The following is a 6705-nucleotide window of genomic DNA, read 5'->3' on the forward strand; positions in this document are numbered from 1 at the left end:
TAAGAAAAAGAGAAAAAAAGAGAAAACACTCATGTTATTACAATACCTTCCTGGCTGAGTTGGAGAGGCGAACTAACCACGCTGTTCATTGGAGAACCTTGAGAGACTTTTCTCAGCAGCCTTCTATAGGTGGTAATAACATTCTTCATTACTTTTTTCTGCTCCAGCTAATGGGCAGGCACCTTGACATTCTCTTTTCTAAAGTAGTAATAGTATTTTAAAAAGTATATTTTCTTAATCTGTACAGGTTATGTGGTTGCTTTCAATGCAGGAAAAAAGAAATAAAAGTTTTTTTCACTTCTTCAAAATATGTGTTATGAAATGTGTGAATAAATATACTATACTTTGCACACATGAGTTTACAAAAAAAACAGGGGCTTCTCTAGTGGTCCAGTGGCTAAGACTTCAAGCTCCCAATGCAGGTTCAATCCCTGGTCAGGGAAGTAGGTCCCACATGCCACAACTCAAGATCCTGAGTGTTGCAGCTAAGACGTGGTGCAGCCAAACAAATAAAAAAAATTTTTTTAAGGGGAGAGAGAGAGTACAAAGCAGTTTTAAAAGAGAACTTTCTTTCTGGATAAAATGCCTTGAGACATCTGGTGAGACTTTTGTTTTCAGTCCTATCGTGAATAAAGCAATGATTTTGAGAAACCTTTTGGAATAATAATAAAATCCCATGTCAATCATGTAACTTTTTTTAAAGGGGGAAAGAAAAATCAGGCAGTTTTTCTGCAACTTTCCTAATGCCATAGGGAGGCATGCCAATCCAGGAATAAGCCCTCTTAAAATGTTCAATCTTCCCCTTTTCTATGATTGAACATCAAACTAACCATAGTACAATTTGATTTTCAGGAATTCCCCAGTGGGCCAGTAGTTAGGACTCTGAGCTTTCATTCCTCAGAGGATCCAGGTTCATTCCTTGATCAGGGAACTAAGATCCTGCAAGCTGTGTGGCAAAGCTCAAAAAAAAAAAAAAAAAAAAGACTCAAAAAGGACAAAATTAACTACCAACAAGTGACATAAAAGCAATGGAGTGAATGGGAGTTTTAGGGAAATGATGCCTTCATGAAAGGAGAAATATTAATGTCATTCAAGATTTGTTTCTTTGGATACTCAGCCCCAATATAGTACTTAATTACACTGTATTGCTTTTGGAATATTCATAACACTGATTAACAACTGTGACACCTTATCTCCACCCTGAAGGTGCAAAGGCAGAGGGGCTGTCCTGGGGTGTGGGCAAGTTTGCCCTCCGGCTTGGTGTCTCACCAATCTGGTAACCTTGGGCGATTCCCTAACTTCAGTGCTATCACTTCCCCATGCTAGAGCACATGAAGATTGGACTGCATGATCTTTTAGGCCTTCAAGCTGGAAGATGCCTTTCTTCTGATATATGTGAAATCCTAGACTAGGGGAAACAGATGTTGGTGAGACATGCCCACTTCCTGCCACACAGCTCAGTGGCTCTGTGCTTCTGTGTCATCTCTTCCTACTGGAAAGATCCAGTCCCAGAGCACCCGTTTACGCTTTACTGAATCCTAATTGCTACTACAACGCTTCATTTTAAAAAGGCAAGCTTCATAATCTTTTGTGGAGTAGACTTTGAAGAATATTACGATATGGAAGAAAAATGAACCCATTTCACCTCAGTATGAAGGAAAAAGGTTATGTGTTATAACTGGTGTTCAAAATGAAAAATGTTATGATACGAAGAAAAGAGGAGTTTATTCTAGCTTCAAGGGAGGTGAGGACTAGGAGGAAAGGCATTGGGGGATGTAGCCTTAAGCAAGGAATTGTATTTGGAGAACAGAACCTGAGTAATAGGAGATTAGAAATGATAGTTGAGAAAAGGTTCTAGGAGGCACTGAGAGCCAGGTGAAAATAACTTGAACTTTATTTTGTAGACAATGGCAAACTATTGGAAAAAAGGGGGTTTTTTTGGCTTGGAGAGAGGGTAAACTGTTCAGCGCTGTGGCTGAGAATCACTCTGGTGGTAGGAAGCGGCAGACCAACAGGGTATTGCAGTCATGAAGAAAGAGGAAGTGAGGGCTTAAACAAAGCCAGTGGCGGTGGGAATGGGAAGGGATGGATTGGGAGATAAAGTGGGAGTAGCATTGATAGGTCTTGGCTACTCATAGAGGATGGGGTTGTGGATGAGGAAGAGGAAGAAGTTAAGAGATGTGTCTAGTGAGTTCTCAACAACTGAAGTCAAAAACACAAAAGAGAAAGCAGGTTGAAAAGAGATATGTCTTGTTTTGGGAGATGCTGGGTTTATATTAATAGGTTACTCCTGTCCACAAGCAGTTGAAAATGCTGACAGTGCAGTCAGGAGGGAAATCAAGGACAGCTGCAGGCTTAGAGGCACATGCATATAGACTTAGTGACTGAACAAGTAGATGAGATTTCCCAGGGAAAGAAGGCCTACTCTGAAGGAGTGGCGTAAGAAAAATGTCTTTGAAGAGGACCAAGAAGCTGGAAGGAGAAACAGGCTGTGTGAGATCATGGTAATTAAATGCAGATGTCATTTTGCAAGGAAGAGGGAGTGGACAGCATCATATGAGTCAGAGCTGTCAGGGGATTTAAATGTGAGAGGGATCCATTAGATTTAGCCATTAAAAGATCACCAGAGACCTTTGTGAAAGGAGTGGGGTGAGAAAGCAGAGGGAAGGCTAAAGACTGCCCTTTCAAGACGCTTCACAGTGAACAGAGTAGGAGATCTGGGATGATACAAAAGGGACCACTGGAGAAGAACATGGCACATCAGAGAGAGTTCTGAGCCTGAGGTCCTACAAACAGTTCAGATCAACACAGAAGCTCAAGGATGGCAAAGATTTTCAGGAGTCTGAAGTCTGGTGGAGGTGGAGGTCCTAGAAACCGGCAATATTAAAGAACTGGGAGGGCACCAGATTAGAAGGTAACCAGTTGAGACTAAGGTGGGTGTTTTAAATCATTGAAGAAGATGAAGCAGCTGTCTGCAAATGCCTGCCATTTGTAGGAACAGCGATGACAATGAGAAAAGGACTGTGTGAAAAGTATGACTGTACGTGTTTAATACTGTCCTGTAGAACTGTCTGGCTTCAAAAGCATGGAATTCAGTTTTTAATGACTTCGTTTAAAAGTTGCACAAACTCCTGTGATGACACAGAAACTTAAATGATATTTGTATTTAATATTTTATAATTTTGTGATTATAATTAACTATGAAAGTTCACCAGTGTTTATTATATGAAATAATGATAATATACACAACACACCTTGCCTGAGTCAGGCAGCAAATAACAGATGCTCAATAATTTATTTTTTCTCTGTAGCTTCTAGGGCTAAAAATAAAATTCTCACAGAGACCAACTTTTATGGAACCAGTATAAAGGAGATGCGATGTATCAAGGGTTGGTGAGAAAGAAAAAAACAGTCGTATTTTCTTCCCTTTGCAGAAATATCTGGAGATGGGGGAAGAAAAAATAACTTAGGAAAAAGGAACAGGGTTTGGAGGGGAGTAGAATTGAGATGACCTTGGGCTGGTCTGCTTCTTTGGCCTAGCCATTTCTGATCTGTGGGTAACATAACTTCAAAGGGCTTCCGTGGTGTCTCAGCGGTAAAAAAAGAATCTACCTGCAATGCAGGAGAATGCAGATGTGGGTTCGATCCTTGGGTCAGGAAGATTTCCTGGAGAAGGGAATGGCAACCCACTCCAGTATTCTTGCCTGAGAAATACCATGGACAGAAGAGCCTGGTGGGCTTCAGTCCATGGGGTTGCGAGTCAGGCATGACTTAGCAATCAAACAACATACCTTCAACCAAACAACATACCTTCAACTCAGGACACTTGAACTTAACACTCATCCTTCTGACTTCAGGTGCCATAAACCTTAATTGAATTTGAGACCAAAGTCCCATCAGGTCGGGGAAGGTATTTCATAGGATGAGTCAGCATTACCTAGCTATAACCAAGTCAGCCACGTTTCAGATGGTGCATTTCACAAGCTTTCCAAGCTGTTTGTCTAGACAAAGGTTTTCTTCAAAGCTCCCAAAGTTATCATTGTCTTCTCCCAAAATGGGTAACAATCCCACTTGTCACCTTGGGAATGAGACTTTCGATGGAAATGTCAGTGGAATCCTTCACAGAATGATCACTTCGTGACCCTTCACTTTCAGCCATTGCCAGCCCTTTCATGTCCATCATGCAGACAGGCTTCTGGGAGGGGGCAGAGGGCCTGACGCTGCTTTATTGGTCCATGAAACTGTAGAACCATTCCCAGCTCTTTGATTATCATCGCTGAGTTGTGTTTGTTTTTATGTACAGGCTCTCTGGGTGGTGAGAATGATTTTTAATCTGTTCGTAGCTATTTAGCTGTGTCCTTTGCTGCAAACCTGTCAGCAGCCTTTTCTTGTTGGGTTGGTCACTGTCATTAACCATGGTCAAAATGGAACTTAAAGAGAGGCAGAAGTGTGTCCAGACAATCAAACTGGTTTTTGCCTGCAAAGCAAGCCTTGAGAGGGGCACTGAAGACATTTCTTATATCCCCGACAGTAGAAACACCTCTGAAGAAGGAATCAGATCTCAGAATCACAGGACTAGAAAGGGCCTTGGGAAATGACCTGATTCAACCCCAGGAGTTTTAGTGAAATGAAGGATTAACCCATGCAAGGCAAAAGCATACCTGTTCTCTCTTAAAAGACCTCTAGTAACAGAAATTCTCCGTCAGCTGACATTTCCTGAGGACCTACCTGAGAGCAGGTTGGCCCTTCTATGTATTATTCTCATTTGATCTTTACAACCATCCAACGAGGTATGTATTACACATCACTTTCATTTTAAAGATGAAGAACTAAAATTTAGGGAATTAATGTATCATACAGATCAGTGGTAGTAAATCGTCTATGGATGGTCTTCATCTATCCATCTGTACATCCATCCATTCATCAATCAGAAAATATTTACTAGTTGCCTACACAGAGCTTAACTTTAGGAAGAGGAAGAGTCAATAAACAAGCATAAATATGTTTTCAGGTGGCAATAATGGCCAAGAAAAATAAAGCAAGGATTTTTGTAATTCAATGACTCTTCACTCTGATTTTCAACCAACATCTCTTCTCCTTTTACTCTTCTAAAGCAGCCATGTGTGAGATTCAAATGACTAGACAAATCTCAATCAGAACAGCCATTTGGAGCAGTCAAAGAAAGAAAATTAAACTTGGGAGTCAAAATACCTAGTTCTCCATGCCTGGCTCTGTCATTATTTGGTGCCCTTCAGCAAGCTACTTGATCTTTCAGGCTACATTCCAATTTGTAATGAAGGGATAATACCTACCAGGCAAACCTAATTGAAGTCAAGTGAACAGCTCACATAATCCTTTCTCCCACCCTCCCTCATTTGTTTGTTGGCTTATTTATAGGTGACAAATGAATTTAGAGAGATGCACATTCCACAGACAGAATACAGTCCATTTGAAAAGCCGAGAGGCCCTGAAATATGGAATGGTTAGTTTTCGCGGGCTGGGTAATTTCACAGGCTAATGAGTGGGAGGATTATCCCAACCATTATGGGGAAGAGGCGCCGATGTCCAGGAATTGGGCCACAGCCCACCTTTTGGCCTTTCAGTGGTTGGCCCTGGAACTGTCATGGCACTGGTGGGTGTCATTTTGCACATGCTAATGTATTACAATAAGCATATATGGAGGCTCAAGGCCCACTGGAAGTTGAATCTTTCGCCATCTTGGATCTAGTTGGTAGTTGGTTCTAACCAGTTTTTGTCACATCTGATCAGTCCTGGGTGTTCATTGGAAGGACTGATGCTAAAGCTGAAATTCCAATACTTTGGCCATCTCATGCGAAGAGTTGACTCATTGGAAAAGACCCTGATGCTGGGAGGGATTGGGGGCAGGAGGAGAAGGGGACGACAGAGGATGAGATGGCTGGATGGCATCACCGACTCGATGCACATGAGTTTGAGTAGACTCCGGGAGTTGGTGATGGACAGGGAGGTCTAGCGTGCTGTGATTCATGGGGTCGCAAAGAGTCGGACACGACTGAGCGGCTGAACTGAACTGAACTGAACTGATGGCTGTCATTCTTTTAATGGTTGTTTAAAGGGGAATGCCCCTTCCCTCCAGTTTCATTCCCTCCTCAGAGATCTAATGGGAAGCAGAGGGGCGAAGGTCAATCTTCTGAAATTGCTTCAAGGCTGAGTAAGGGCATCAATCCTGCCTAGCCCTCCCTCATTCATTAAGGACTAAAACCATATGTAAAAATGTTGGGTATACTGCAAAGCAGGAATAGTGATTTTTAACATGTAAAGTACCTACTATATGCTTGGTACTTTTTTCATTTACTATACAACTATCTGCAAGGTACAACTTCAATCACCACTCCTCTATGATATGTCCTCTTTAAAACAGTATCTTCAGATCACTGGTATTTCAGATATTAGTTTCAAAGCAAGAGCCTTTAAAGATTAGAAACTATTAATAACTTGGCACACTCCAAGGTGCTTGATTAATAATTAATAGCATCTTCATACTCAGCTGATCCAGATGGACCCAAATCATGCTCTCTGGACAATGTGAAAATCCTATGTAGTCAAGCAATGGAGCAGATGCAAAAATAAGGACATAAATGAGAAGTAAGGACAGAAGGGGTAATGTGAGTTGTGTATTGAAATATCAGGCACAGGGAGTTGTAAACACTTCGGCAATACAGATGA

The sequence above is a fragment of the Budorcas taxicolor genome, chromosome 5 (assembly GCF_023091745.1).
Source record: "Budorcas taxicolor isolate Tak-1 chromosome 5, Takin1.1, whole genome shotgun sequence".
In the NCBI taxonomy this organism is placed as follows: Eukaryota; Metazoa; Chordata; class Mammalia; order Artiodactyla; family Bovidae; genus Budorcas; species Budorcas taxicolor.